The following is a 15,754-nucleotide window of genomic DNA, read 5'->3' on the forward strand; positions in this document are numbered from 1 at the left end:
CTTGGCAAATAAATAACACTTAAAGTTTTGTTTCAATGAAAACCTGATATTATTAAGTACAAATAACTTGTGAAATGTTCCCAGGATTAATGGAATAATTGGTCCATATGCATAGAGCTTCCTTCGCTTTTGGGTAATCATTTCACACAGCTGTTCTTATCAGTCCCCATTTAATTAGTGCCATGAATGCTGCCCATTTTGAATGAGATCCCCAGCTCAGTCCCAGTTCGTTAGTGCCTTTTTGGCTTTGGACTGCTGCACGAATCCCAGAATCCTTGTGAATTTCCCCTCGCTCTCGTTTCGTTAGATAAAAAGCCAGATAAAGTTAACACGTCTAACGAAACCACCACCCAGATGCGAAGGACGCTGTTCGCAATGCGTTTCAGTAACAGTTGAACTCGCAGCCCGTGCGAACGTTGCGTTACTATATATATATATATATATATATAGATATATATAGATATATATCCGGCAAACCGAAAGCCCGGCGTAATTTCAATGTGCTTGCGACAAAACGTTCGCAGCAAAAAGTGAATTTGCATGCGATGTATCTTTGAGATACACGCTGGCCAGTGTATCTGGTATCTGTTTTCTCAACTAATTGATTTGGTGTTAGACATAAGATAAATTGCCAACGCAATCCCAAATATCAAATAGTCAAACAGCTAATTACGAGCATGTCAGTTACACAACAACAACAAGCACTCGAAACGGCATTGCCTTCAATGGACAACTGCCAAAGTGAAAACCGAGTACCAGAAAACTCAATTAGGAATGTTGCAAAAACACAGACATCGCCATCGCCATCGCCAACAGCGTCGTCGTTGTCGTTGGCGCTGAATAAACCACAACCAGCTTTGGCAACGACTACGGCTTCAGCTTCAGGTCTGTCGAAGCAGACGCAGTACGTCATAAATTCAGTGGCAATGCATGCGAAGGCGACCACCGCGGGAATCATCACCGGCAACACTCTGCATCTGCATCGAGAGAAAAGTGCGCAGGTACGTGAAATGTGACGTTAATTGAAAGTTAACCAGCTCACCGCGAAATCTGCAGTGAATATACATATCCAGTATTGTATAGCTAAGATATATATATATATAGATGTGCATCTATTCGTTAGACATACTGACAGATACGAGATGGGCTCGAGAGGAAATAGCTAATTGGGATAGGAAGTGGACTAGTTGTAGGTATAAATAGCTGGAAAGATTTACTATATATAATACATAGCATACAGATATTGTATTTGTAGCTAGTACTCCAACTTTTAAGTATATTTTTGTGTAATATATTTAATTTAATAAAAAATAGTATACATATATTAAATCCTTTCCAGTATTTTGATAGTTTGGCTATCTAGTTAATCTATAACTTAATATTTCACTGGTACTGAAGCTAGAAAGCCATTTAATGAAAAGAAAGTTGTTTTGTTCTTAGAAAAACCCAAAAAACCCCTAAGTCTTTCAGACAGTAGTTGTTCTTTTTTATCTAATTAATTTTTAACTGCATGTTTGGCTGGTAGCAATTTGTTTTGTTATCTTTTTTTTTAACTCCTTATCGCAAGTGAATAAATATGGATTTATTTATAGAAGAGCTGGAAACAGCTGGTATACAACAACAAATAATTGTTACCAATATTTATCGTATATCCGTAAGATACTTTTAATATACGATAGCAATGCTGAATTTCATATCCATATTTGCATATCTGAAAACTGTGCAGATTTGCATAAAGAACACACCAAGCCGCCCTCTCATTCTGTGAAGCCCAATGCAGCGAGGACATTGTGAGAGTGAACACCAAAAGCGAGTACAGACATCGTATATAGATACATGTACATGTGTGTGTGTGTGTGTGTGTGTGTATCTATAGATAGAGATGGATATACATATATATATATATATAGCCATAGTGCAGGGTGCGTAACGTAAATTTGTGAATGTTGCGTTGCTTTTTTTCTCCTGTTACTCAATTGTTTTTTTGCCGGCATCAACGAGCATCGTCGTCGTCGTCGTCGTGTCTGTCCTTTTGCTGTTGCTATCCCGTTCCCGGCTAGGCTCAATGGAGCTCGCCGCATGCGTGTTAGCCAGCGCTGCTGCTGCAGATGTGGCAGGCGAAGCGTCGTCATAGCCATGTTATGTAAACATTGTCTGGAGTATGGCCAAGGTGGCTGCGACGAGTGCTGATGACGAAAGCAAGCGACGTAGCCGATCCGAACAACGACGCAGTTGCCCCATGAAGCAGATGGAGGAGGAGGAGGAGGCGGTTGAGGTTTTTGCTTGATGATGGCCATGATTGCTGCTGCTGCCACTGCTGCTGCTCCTTGTTCAGCTTTTGTTACTTCTGCCTTGGCTGCTGTCAAAGTCACGTCATTCATCAGATGCGCTCTGATGCGAAATAAATTTGTTGACGCCATTCAAAGCGAATATCTTTTGATACACTCACAAAAAAAATGTATGCTAGAAATTTGTAAAGTTCTCAATCAATTCTAAAACCCGTTTCAATATTGTTGCAGAATGTGTACTTAAAAATAGAAAATATTTCGCAAATTATTAAAAAATTAAATCAATTTGCAACTAGTTAATTAAAGGGAGGCTTTGCAACTTTTATTATATGTTTTGTTTATTAACAAAATATCAAAAAATCATTTATTAAATGTAGTCTTTATTCTGTTTTAGAGCTTGGTCATATGTTAGACAGCTTTAGAGTTGTGTGTATGTTTTGTGGTTTATGTGGGTGTCTGCCTGGTTGGGTGGTCTCTGTTAGCCAACAAATCAACAATTTGCATTTGGCCACTTTGAGTCGAGTTGCACTTGAATGTGCCGCATAGCTAATGTATGGGCTGGAAGTTATGCCACAAAGCATACACTATCTTTAGTGGTTATGTTAAGGTCTCTGTGCCTCTGCAGACTTTACTTGCTTGGGTAAAGAAATACCTTTTCATTTGTTGAAGGCATTTTCCTTTATACTTTAAAGTTTTTCCTGACATCAGCCCACAGGGCTTTGGTGGTGGTTTTTCAGAGTCTTGTTTATGTTTGCTTTCAATTTTATCCCTGACATCGTTTGCATCCTTTTGTTTGGGCTTTCGATTGTGATTTTTTTATACACATGTACGTTTAGTTTCGTGTCCTGTGTGGGTGGGTGGTTGGGCTGGTGCCTGGGCTGTATGCTTGCCATCGTCCTTGCCCGGTTGCGTGTCCTGCCACCCGACAGCCTTGCACTTGCCCGCAATTGAACTTCAACTTGGGGGTTGTTCCGACTAAACGGAACTCCATCCTAAAACCCTCGCTTCCATTCAGCGTTTGGCATCCCTTTTGCTGAATTTATCTGAGAGCGGACTCTCGTTACTCTCTCTCTCTCTGGTTACCTCTCTCTCTCTCTCTCTCTCTCTTATCTCTTGTGTAGGTTGGCTGATTTTGCCCTTTGCCTTTTTGCCTTGGCCAGAGTTGGTTATCCTTCTGGGCTGCTTCGTCTTTCATCTCGCACTTTGTGTTTGTTTTGCCTCAGCACCATCTCGAGGGGTTAATCAACCTTCTTCAAGTTGTAGCTGTAGCTTGCTAAATATGTTGAGATGCTCGCAGTTTTAGTTATGTTCCAAGTATAATGAACAACACAATTGAATTTACGAGCTGTACTTGTCTTCTGAGAATATAGCAAGTTAGTTTGAGGCAGGATTTATGGCCCTACTTGTTACACAGCACGTGACCCAAGCTTGACAATCCTGTTTGCGATTTAAAGTATATTTTTTCGATGGTATAATTTTACTCGTAATACAAGTCAGAATCGGGATTTCAATTTCGAAGATAGTTTTATTGTAGAGTTCCATTATCAAACTGATTTGGTATTTTAAAATCTGAGAATCGATTCAGTTTTGACAAAGTTGAGCAATGAAACTCTGGAAAATAATATTGACAAAATGTCAATGAAAGCCCCAAAAACTTGTGTTTATATGCAAGTCATTAAATTAATCCAACAATCAATCATCTATTATCTGTTTGATGTCAATATAGTCACTTAATGCACACAGCTACTGATATATTCAAGAGTATTTATATAGACAGATTTGTGATTTACGAGTGGCCCAATGTCAAAAATTGAAATTGAAAATGTTGTGTGTGCAAAGTCAACTGATGAATGCAGTTTGTTTGCTGTTTTGGTTGTGGCTGCGGACGGTCATTGAGCTTCGAGTGGAAACCCATTGCAAATAATCCAAAATCCACTTGAGACGGGCAAAATTGTGCATTGCAAACATTTTGGGGGTCGTAAAATGGAAATGCATGTAAGCAGATTTTTGCAGTTTTTGGCATCACCACCAACAGTGGCAGTTGTGGCCAGCAGCTGCCCACTCTCCCCACTGCACCACTGCACCACAGCAACGCTGCACCACTCAGGCAGTGGCGCTAATGGAAGTCAGCGACGCGTCGCTCTCAGCTGCTTGGCGCCAACATATTTTGCTGTCGCATTGAAATTATGAGCGTTGCCTGCGAAATTTGCATAAACTCAACCAAACAACAAAAAAAAAAGAACAAGAAAAAATACAAAAATAAAAAACATATCTTGGAGAATGCAACGGCGAAGTGGAAAGAAAGTGGAAAGCGCATGCTGAAGAATTTATGTGTACGTGTTTGGAAATTCCTTAATTCATAGATAGAAAATGGGATGTACATACATATGTATGTAGTTACCTGCCGGCTTTTCCTTTGGCGACACAACAACTACAACAACAGCAACAGTTTTCCTCACGTCATGTGAAACTTCTTGGCCGAAAACAAACGAAAATATTTTGATGTTAATTACGTGTGGCACATTCAAGAATTTTTGTGTGCCGACAACATTTGATTACATAATTTTTTGTTTTTCGGGAAAAACTGTGTTTTTCTCTCAAGGAGCTGCGCCTGGAGACGTCGTCAGCGCACATTGAAGACAGCTGCCATAAATTTTGCTGCTGCTGGACGGGGCGGAAACTTGGATGCGCCGCTAATCAACGCTGTCAAGCGTTGCAGATGCACAAGCAGATACAGTTGCACATCTAACATACATATATATATTTATATATACTTATTATATATATATATATATATGTCTTGGCAAATTGTTGGGGTCGCAGCATCGCTGGCTGCTCCACAAAAATATCTTTCACATTCTTTCGACGCTTTTTTCTTCTCATTTAATTAATTTATGCAGTTGCTCGAAGATTTTTCAGTGCAGATTAAAGTCTGGCCTCAGAGCATTTAATAAATTGCTGTTAAATTATAAACGAGTAAAAACAAGAGCGGCCCAGATTTATGAGTGAGAGGTTCCAGCACACAACCGTTGACAACTCCGATCAGTGTTGCCACCTAAATGCGTATTTAATGTGGATCGATAAGCATTATTGGGCAGAGCAACAAAATAACATTCTTGCTTCATATAACAACTACAACTACGACTACAACTGACCCATTAATCCGAAAGATGTCAGCTGGCAGTGCAAATGATCTCGAGGGGGCGCCCACGTTTTGGCCCCGGCATCTTCAATTTTGGTGTTGCGTTTATTTTCGGTGCTCGTGTTGACCTTATAAATCAGACAAATACACACTGAAAAGCCCAAAGAGAAAGAGATGCGGCAGTGGGACGGGGGCCATCGAATTTGTACACAATCAAAAGATTTCGAACGGCGACCAAAGAAATCCATAAAGTTGTAGTTTTTTTTATTTCAAAAATCTAAACATAAATATTTGATTTACGCAATGGGCGCGGGCGGGCGCCGATTGTGTTGATTTATCTTGGCCATTTCAGCAGCCATCAAATAATTTGGTTTTCTCTTTGACAAATTGAAAATGGCAGGCAACAAACATCATTTACATGGTTTTTCTCTGGCTTTTTGAGGGGTTTTGGGGTAGGATTTAGTTTTCATAATCGTGTAAAGTGCATAAGAGCATTTTATTGCTCAATTATCTAAAATTTGTTTATTGTCGTTGTAACTATTTATATGGTTTCTTTGGTTGCATCTGCCATTTATGAACGGCTCTTTGTAAGTGTGTCAAATTAGTAGTTTTTCATTCGAACATGGGCTCATTCCATAATCCCATATTTATGACTATTATACCCTCGACTAATTTTAGATATGATGATTTTTGGATACTAGACAAGCTATTATCTATTATCAGAGATCAGACAATAGTCGGCGCAAATAATGATATCACATGTGGCCATAATTTAATCTCAGTTTTTGTAAATATTTTTTTTGGGTTTTTATCTGGAATTCCGTTTCGACGAAAAAATCTGCAATCCTACGTAAAATCAAATAACAAATAAACAAATGCGCTTATCTTGGGAAATTCCAGATAAGTACATTTATATAATCATGTGTGAGCTGCAACTCTTCCAGCTTAGATATTTGCTCAAGTCAGGTCCCAACTTTCGAGTGCTGGGTAAATGTTCAATGCTTTTGAAAGCTTATGGATTTATATAACTGCAACATAAAGAATATCTTTATTTTGATGGAAATTGCCATCAAATTTACGACCTACCCAGGATGGCTGTCCAATTGGCGATAAAAGTTGAGTACATTCTACTCTAATGTTGATTCAACTATCTAATCTTATCATCTTTTTGGCTTTTTGGCGACGGAGTACGCATTTACATTTGTTGTTTATTTAGTTCGCTGAAACGCGTGATTATTCTGTATAACTGAAATACACATTATATACTGCACTGGGAGGAAAATTATTATTATTTTTCATTTATTTTATTGTATTAACAGATATAAAAAATAAACCTTTCGAATTTTTAGAAATTTGATTTCATTTATTAAGAAATTTATATCTGAAAACAGGATTATTTTTCTAGTTTTCGGAACAACTCAGGGTAACTTTTTTTTGACTGTACATGTTCACACTATATAGCGGGTCATATTTGCCATAAGCGTCAGTTGTGGGCCACGTGAAAAGATATGAGATTGGTCGGGTAGAACATTTTCAAAGATAACAAATGGCACAAACAAATAACAACTGTACTCTTCGTGGAATTTTTGCACTACTGTTGGGCAATCGGTTAAAAATAGTCAAAAAAGAAAAAAAAAAACTTTACGATCCTACGAGGCTATATATAAATAAATTTGTTTATCTTTGTTGGACAGATATTAGCGCTGACCAGCTCTAAAAATATAAACAAATCAATCATGAACGTGACGTGACTCGGGAACCCATAGATACATCAGCAACAACAACAACAAAAAAAGAAAGATACAAAAATGGTGTATGCCGATGAACAGCTGATTGATTTATTTACTTGGCTGATGTTCGCGCTCTTCCATTATTGTGGAAGCTCCAATCTCCGCTGACATGCTATCATTATCATCTGGCAACTTTCTGTTCAATTTCCACATTTGTTTTCTTGGTATGCGCTGACGAAATGTGTGTGCGAGAGTGTAACTGGCACCGCTGTGTCTGTCATAAAAGATATTAACATAGCTGATATGTTGATAAGGTGTAAATGAAATCATTCATCTACCTGTACCGTTAGTCAGCGTCTGAATGCGTCACAAGAATTTCCGCCCTAAATGGATTTGACGTCAATGGAAAAGCATTGTTTACAAAATAACTGATTTGTCAATCGATTTATTTATATCAGACGATTTACCGTACTTTTCATTACCAATTCTAATCGTTGTCATTGGTTATTGATCCAAAAAGCAAACAACTGAAACCTTGAGGGACAAGCCGAGCCATTTACAATATTTGAACAGGTTGATAATATGTGAATTATAATGCCTATAACTAGATGTATTTATGCTTAATTATCGCTTTTATAATGCAAACTACTTGCCTACAACTAGCTAGAGTAAATCTATCTGACTATCTGCTTAGCTGACTCATGTCAAACTACTTTAAAGAGTGGCATCTTTGACTCAAATGCTGCCTGTAAGATGACAAGAAATTCCTTTTCATTGTTTAACAATTGCAATCAACACTCGTTGCACAGAAGGCAAAAAAAAAAAAAAACAAAATGAAGCTGGCAAGTGGCAGTGGATGGCTACAAAGTACATGTATCTGCAACAAACTGCTATTTATGATGGGACGCAAAAAAAAAGAAGCAAAAGATGAAAAATAAACAGAAGAGGCTAGAATCACAAAACTATGAATTCCAAGAAACACTCGACTTGGTTCCAAACAACGAAGAGCATCCCTAAAATGACGGCCAGCAGGAATGTGCCGTAAACACTCAACTCAACTCAACTCAGGCCAAGTTGGCTGGCCAGCCATAAAAGTTGTTTCTGTTTTAGAGTAGCCGAAGAGCTGACTTTTGGAATTGGGTTAAATTTACAGCACTTTCAGCGGAAAGTACAAAGTGAAGAAATCAGCATACGCTCGCAATGTGTTTGACTGGACACATTCATTCATTCATTCATTTATTCACTAGCTCACTCACTCACTCAGTCACTCGTCCGTTCATTCATTCATGTGGTCAGTCTGAGTGCTGCTGGTCTGTCTGTCTGTCTGTCTGTCTGTCTGTCAGTCAGTCTCTCACAGTCTGCCTGCCTTTTTCATCAATGGAAGTTTATGACTAAAGTCGCTGCCATTTCCAGAATCAAGTCACTGTCCCACACTGAGAGAAAACGTTGAGGATTATGCGACTTGAAAGTAATATCAAACATTGAAGATCATTTACGAGTCATGTTTTTTTATTAGTATTATTATGGGGGGATTGCAGTGCGACCTACTCGACTACCCTATTGTGCTCCCTTCTGAGCCTATAGCTCTGCCATCAGCCCCAGTTCCCGCTCGAATGTGGGGATCTTTGATGGTTTGAGGTCTTCTATGTCTCTGAAATCCATAACATGGATCCCTAGGATGCTGCATCTTCTTCTAGTTAAGGCAACACCTTCTGCTAGGATGTGCATCGAGGATTCCTCCTCTCTTTCACAGATCGCTACTATATATAACTAATTTAGTTAGGTGACTTCTTCGTCTAGGTAAGTATCCTTAGACTGTTCTTTCCCATGGTTGTAACTTGCTGAAGTCGTCTAAGATTATAAGCACCCAGGAGACATCTGGCTTGTCGGAGTCCTGCTGCCTCAGCTGACCAGCTCTGTTGTCTCCCTATGCCACAATACGGTTCATATACGAGTCATTTATACTCATTGTAGAATATTAGGGAACAATTCATAGGAGATGTTAGGAACTCTATTTCTATTTCTCTGAGTGTAATCGCAGTCCAGACACAGATTCGATTACAAAACGACGGCGACCGACTTTTTGACTCTTGTGGTAATTGAAGGCGGCGTCGAAGAGCAGCGAAGCGTTCTTCGCTGCAGGAGGCCAACAAAACGGATACTTGGCGGGGAATAAACATTCTTGAGCTACTGTTACGCGGCTGCCAAAAGAACGACAACGACGACAACACGATGTACACCAATAAAAAAACAAACTTTTTATACACACAAGTTGAGTATCGTGTGTCGAACAAAATAAAGAAAGAGAGAAAAAAAAGCTGAAGCTATCGAAAGTTGTTTTTCGTGTCTCGGCTGCATCTGTGAGATACAAAGATACAAAGATACAAATGTAGCTACAAGTTGGTTTGCTGCTTGCGTCACAATTGAAATTCTTGAGAAAGTGTTGCAACTTGCGACCTCAACAAGCACTTCAAGTGACAACCACAAACAATGTGTGCGTATCCACAAGATACAAATGCAGATACAGCTACAGATACAGCTACAGATACCGCATGCCACATACAATTACCGTGCAACAAGCAAACAAACAAACAACAACTCACTTCCCTTATGTTATTTTTCTCATTTTCTTTTCATTTTTTCATTTTTACTTTTTATTTTTATCAATTGTGCGTCGCCAACACTTTTGGCGCGTAATTGCAATCAATGCGCTTTGTTTTTTGCGCTGCTGCGTATCTCATGGATACACAAGTTGACAGCCGACAGCCGACAGCGGCAACACAACTGCAAAACATAAACCGTTGCAATTACCGGACTCGGTTGCATGCAACTTTTTTGTGAACGCTGCACGCATGCGCATGACTCAGCCTCAGACACAGACTGCGACTCCGACTCCGGCTCCGATTCCCCCATTGGAGCTGAGACCCCAACGCTGCCACTGATGCAGGATGTTCTAAATGCCTGGGAACAAAGCAAATTGAAAACGAGTCTGTTAACAGATTGCTTGACGTTGTAGATGCGCCATTCAGATTACCCCAGAATATCCATAAAATGGAGCATAACAGCTCAGTTAATATGGGTGTGCTGAACGTTAAACACACTTATAGAAAACTGAACAAAAACAAAGCTCAAACTGTTTTCAGATCCTTGCAGATCCTTGACTTGTCCATGATCTCTTGAACAATGCTACATTTTAAGTGTGAAATACGATTTTAGCTCGAAATTCATGTTTGATTTCTAGATTCTAGAAACTGCAATTCTGGCTTCCGGCCAAACTTTCCACTGCCACTTTTACGATCATGGCTTACGCTCTAGATTAATATTACGCTCATATTTAAGAGCCCATAATGTTGGCCTATAAATGCCAATGCGCTGCAGATACACAAGATTCATTCAGAAAGAGCTTACACAGGTCGACAACCCTTAGCTACTTTAATAGATCGATAATAGATGGGATCTGTATTTTCACGATTGTTGTCTCGTTGCTGGATAGTAAATCTCATCGCTACTTCCTCAATTCTTTGGCTAGCTAAGGAAGTTCAGGAAACTTTAACAGCAGCAGCAGCAGCGCCAAGTCATGCAACAAACTGTTCCACGACAGACTCAACTTGAGGCACTTGAGAGAAGTTGAAACTGTGAACTTGAGCACAAAATGCCAAGTCAGCAAATTGAAATTCAATTCTTTATACTATTTGGGATTGGGATTGGGATGCTTTGCTGGCAGAGTTATCGATGCAAACACCCCCGCACACACAGCACAGAGTAGAAACATTATTTATGCTGCCATATATCGATATGGGAAGAGTCGAGGCGAGTTGAGTCGAGTTGAGTCCGTTCGCCTTTTGTTTTCTATATATTGTGGCATTTGTTTTGCCGGCTGGCAGTTTTGTATCTCAATTTGCAATTGTGCTTGTAATGAATGGCTGGCAGTGCCAAGCGATCTGTGTAGCAGTTGCTGCCATGTGGGTGCAACTTGTAACTTGCAACTGCAACAAGCGAATCTCATGAATTATGCAAACACGAGCAAAATGCAGCCAGGCCCCCTTCCATTCTCATTCTGTGTGTGAGTCGGTGTGTGTGTGTGTGTTTATGTATGTGGACAAACAAACAAATTGTTTGTTATTATCGCTGGGTGGCACAATGTGATGTGCAACAGCGATCGCGTCAGGAAACTGCCACACAGCTCCGGATTAGGAGTCAGCAGCCAAGTCAGATTAGAACAAGGCGAGGCGGCAAATTGTCAAAGGCGCCGCAGCTGCCAACGATTTACTTAGGGCCCCCCCCCGCCCCAAATGTGCTCCTCGCAATATTTACTCACCCAAATGCCATATTTCTTTAGTTTTTCTTTTTATTTCTTTATTTTTCTTTTCATTCTTATTTTTAGGCCTTGCACAATGTGTGAAATTTGCCGACAGAAATTGAGGCAAAGTCTGTGAGATTTGCGTATTGCTTATTGCCTTTTTGGCGTCTGTGAAAAATGGAGGCTCGTTTATTTTGGAAGTCGCCCAAATGTGATTGCCGTTGATGGAGTCGTTAACTCTTTGAATGTACAAAACCATTAATTTTATTTCTAAATTGCCTGAGCAGGCCAATTGACCCATTGAGTTGGGGGAAAAGTACACAGAGGGCGGTAAAGACGTTAAAAGCAGTTTAGAATTTGGAAATATGAGATCTAAGATAGATGTAATGTGATGAGGGATGAAAGGTGAGGGATATAGGCATTAAGAAAGGAAATCTTATGAAATTTATGAAGTATTCAATTTAAGAAATTTTATTCTGCTTCGAATATTGTAGATGCTGTCTTCTCTCTTGCGATCTTAACTTATCTTATGGGTTAAACATATGATATGCATGTGTTTGTGGGTAAATATCATTGTTTTGCCACATGTTGTGCAACACTTTGCATTCGCTGCTATTCCCCTATCTGCGGATTTGACTTTCAAACGAGTGGTCAACTCTTTTTTGGGCTCTTGGGATTGGCAATGCGTGCTCCATAAATGCACAGAACGTGCCACATTCGAAAAACAATGCAAAATCACAGCCATAAAAAGAATAAGAACAACAAAAACAACAACAGCAACGACATCATCAACAATGGTTGATTTCGCTTGCTTCTACTTTGGCCACTGGAAAGCCTCCCAATCTCAATAGCTGAAGCACATCAAGAGTCGAATGTCGGCAACAAAGAGCAATGAACACAGATTGGAAATGGGGCGAAGCAGAGCCCAAAAATGCATTTTGTAGTTCCCAGAATCTATTAAACCAACCGACGGCAAGTGGCGTTCTTTCCTATAGAGAGAGGAAAGGGGAGAGGAACAGAGAGAGAGAGAGAGAGAGAGAGAGAGTGGGAGAGTCCAATTAGAGAAACAGCCGGGTGCACTTCATCAGCTGCAGCGAGGCGTGATAAGCCGCAGCAGCAATCGCAATCAGTAAAAGTGATGTGGCAAACAGTCGAAAATGTCTGGAAGTATATACTTCATGTTGTGCCATAAATTCATCAATTATCTGGGGACTTTTCCCCTCCCCACGCCAAGTGTGTAAAACAATAGATGCCGCACGACGTGCCCAATTTTTGGTTGGAAAGTTGAAAGGATCGTCTTCAACGAGGCACAGCTGTGGGCGCAATTAAGATGTGCATCTTAATGAAAGTCAACCTCGACTGATGGCCTGCTGATTGGTAACTGGTGCCCGGGACAAGCCTTGACAATGGTCAGAAGGGCAACACTCCTTTCCTCGAGGGAGTTATCTTGTTTGACTTGTGTAACAAGAGATTATTGAGTGCTCGTAATGCGCGACCTACAACCCTAGATATATTTGGAGGTACGCAGGAACTGCTGGTGTTTTTAAACTTTAATATATATTAATATCTATAGATACAAATAGATTAAATATATATATATTTCTAGGAAAGCTTCCTCCAGATGGAAAAATAATTATATTTTAAATTTTATTTCCATTTCGGTTATTGCAAAAACCTCAGAAATTTGATCCTGCTGTAGTTTTAAGAACAATTCTATCAGCTGACACAATTATCGATTGCAACACAATAGGATAATAAAGTTATAGCTGAATGGCGACATCGTTAGACAGAGCCCAGGGGAGAGTTCAACTTTCAGGCAGTTTTTCATTAGTGTGTGTGTGTGTGTGTGTGTGGAGTATTCCTCTGTTGGTGTGGGTAGATTCCAGAATCTAGATGGTGACACAAATGTGCAATAAAAAGTCATTCTTCATTTGTTGTTCGCCAGCCATACAAATTGCTCAATTAGGTGGAGACAAACATTTGCCATAAACACTGCCTGACACTGATTGCTATATTGAGAAATGGACGTGTTGGGGCCTTTCAATTCTCAAGTTGTTTGGCAATCGAATTTTTTACCTGCTACAAGCAGGTGCCATTATTCCCTAGAGACAAAGACAGGCAGACGGAGGGAAAAATAAAATAAACAACACAATATTTTAGTTAAAAGATATGACGCCTACAAATTTGTATTGTGCAAACGTCGGGCAGATGCCAAGAAGTTGTTTTTATATATATATATGTATATAGATATAGATATAGACATGAACATTTTGGATGTCCATATTTATGATGCGTGGTCGCATTTGCATAGATTATTTATTCAGCTTCCAAATTGCAAACAACAACATTCCATCTTGTTATGAGGTGTCATGCGGGTTTAAGAGTGAGGATTCCATTTACATATTTGATATGCCCAAATTGTGGCAAATAATAAAGACATATGTGTGTTGTAGGTGGCTTTTGAGTGGCTGCTGTTGAGTGGATGCTCCAAAATTGAACTCGTAACAAGGCAATTAGAGATGCGGTCCAGTGGTCAGCTGCTGGCAGTTTTTCCACCCTCAACTAATAACCTTTGACCGACCCTTTGCCTTTTTTGCTCGAACAAAATTGCCGACTAATTCCATGGAATGCGGGCCTCGATAGAAAAACTGAGGCTCTCGTTTAATTGTTCGCTTGAAATTGGAAAAGCAGCTCTGCATGCGGAATGGAAAAACAAACGGCATGGAAAGTGGCAATGGAAATGGACCCACCCCAGCACACACACACATATACATATATATATATATATATATATATATATATATAGGAGAACCCAAGCGTGACGGTGTCAAAGGGACAGACGATGAGGACATGCTGTTATTGTTGCCAAACAGACAATGGCATAATGATAATGGCCTTAAGGCAGGATAATGCACATACCACAGCAGAAAGAGATGGACATAGTTAGACATAGAGTCGCTTTTTGTTTTCTGTCCAATTAGAGTGCAAAATATGCAGTGACTATTTGAAAAACTTTAAAGGCAAAACGACAACAAAAATGTGGCTATTAAATGCTTACCAAAATCACAACCCACGCATCGCATATGCCCTGCTTATAATAATCAATATATGGTTAGTTTTAATGATTGTGATAAGAACTTCAAAAGAGTCGAGTAATAAAACTAATTGATAGAAAGCGAAGACGGAGGAAAACACTCTGAAAATCGGTGTCTTCTTCTTCAGCTGGTATCAAATCAAATTAAATCAAATCCAAACTGAAAGCGACAATAAAAACTCAGCGAGTGTCTGTCAATGTGACGGCAACGGCAGCGACTGCGGGTTCGGGTTCGGGTTCATCAACGTATTACCCACCCGGAACATATACTAACTCTTTACTGTTCGCTCTCGCTGCCCTGTCAGTTTGAGTGACGTGGGCGTGGCACTTGGCATGCAAATCATGTCAAATGTCACTACCAACTTCACAGATTGCAGCTGCAAGCTCTCAGCTCACGGCTCACAGCTCTACTCGCTGCTCCCCCCGTCTACTCGTCTCTGGTTCTGGTTCTGCTTCCTTTTGTTGCTGGCATTGGTCGCGTTGAACGGGTTGCCTGACCTTCTTCGGCATTGACTTGTTGCGGATACCCTTTCGTAATCGCATGCATGCTCAGGCAAAGCGAGTCACAACACGAAAATGCGTCGGTTTCGTCCCTTACGGAGGAGAGGGGGAGGGCATCAATTGTCATTGTCTGCATACATTGCAGCTGTTGAAGGCGACAAAAACTCACGCCCCCCATTTTTGGCACGAGTTGAGGGAGGGGCGTCGAGAGAGAGAAGCACACGAATTGAATTGTTCTTCTCGATTTGTTTGGACAGCTGCAGTTGCTACTGTTACTTAAGCTCCTACTCCTATCCCGCCTCTCCCCTCCCAATCACCCTTCCACTTATGGGTAATGTGAGCTTTCTTGTATCATCTTTGGCTAAACTCATGTTTGTCTCATAAAAACTGTCTGCATTCGATATGTTATGACAAATATATGAAGGGTATTCTCTTACAATAGATATAGCTCAGTGAAATTTAATGGGGGCTCGTTTCTCATATAACCCAATAATATTTGAGATGTCCAGCATAAATAGAATATTGGATATGAAGGGGCCAGTGAACTACGAATGAGACATCGATGATAAAAGGTTTGAAGTTACTCTTAAATAGATCGCAAACTCATTAGAATTCCAATACGCTGCTAAAGTTACAGAAATTCTATGAAATCGTTCCAATTTTATAAAGCACTACTATATTAAAAAGAAGTAAAGGTAT

Source organism: Drosophila grimshawi, unplaced genomic scaffold (genome assembly GCF_018153295.1).
Source record: "Drosophila grimshawi isolate 15287-2541.00 unplaced genomic scaffold, ASM1815329v1 contig_44, whole genome shotgun sequence".
NCBI lineage: Eukaryota > Metazoa > Arthropoda > Insecta > Diptera > Drosophilidae > Drosophila > Drosophila grimshawi.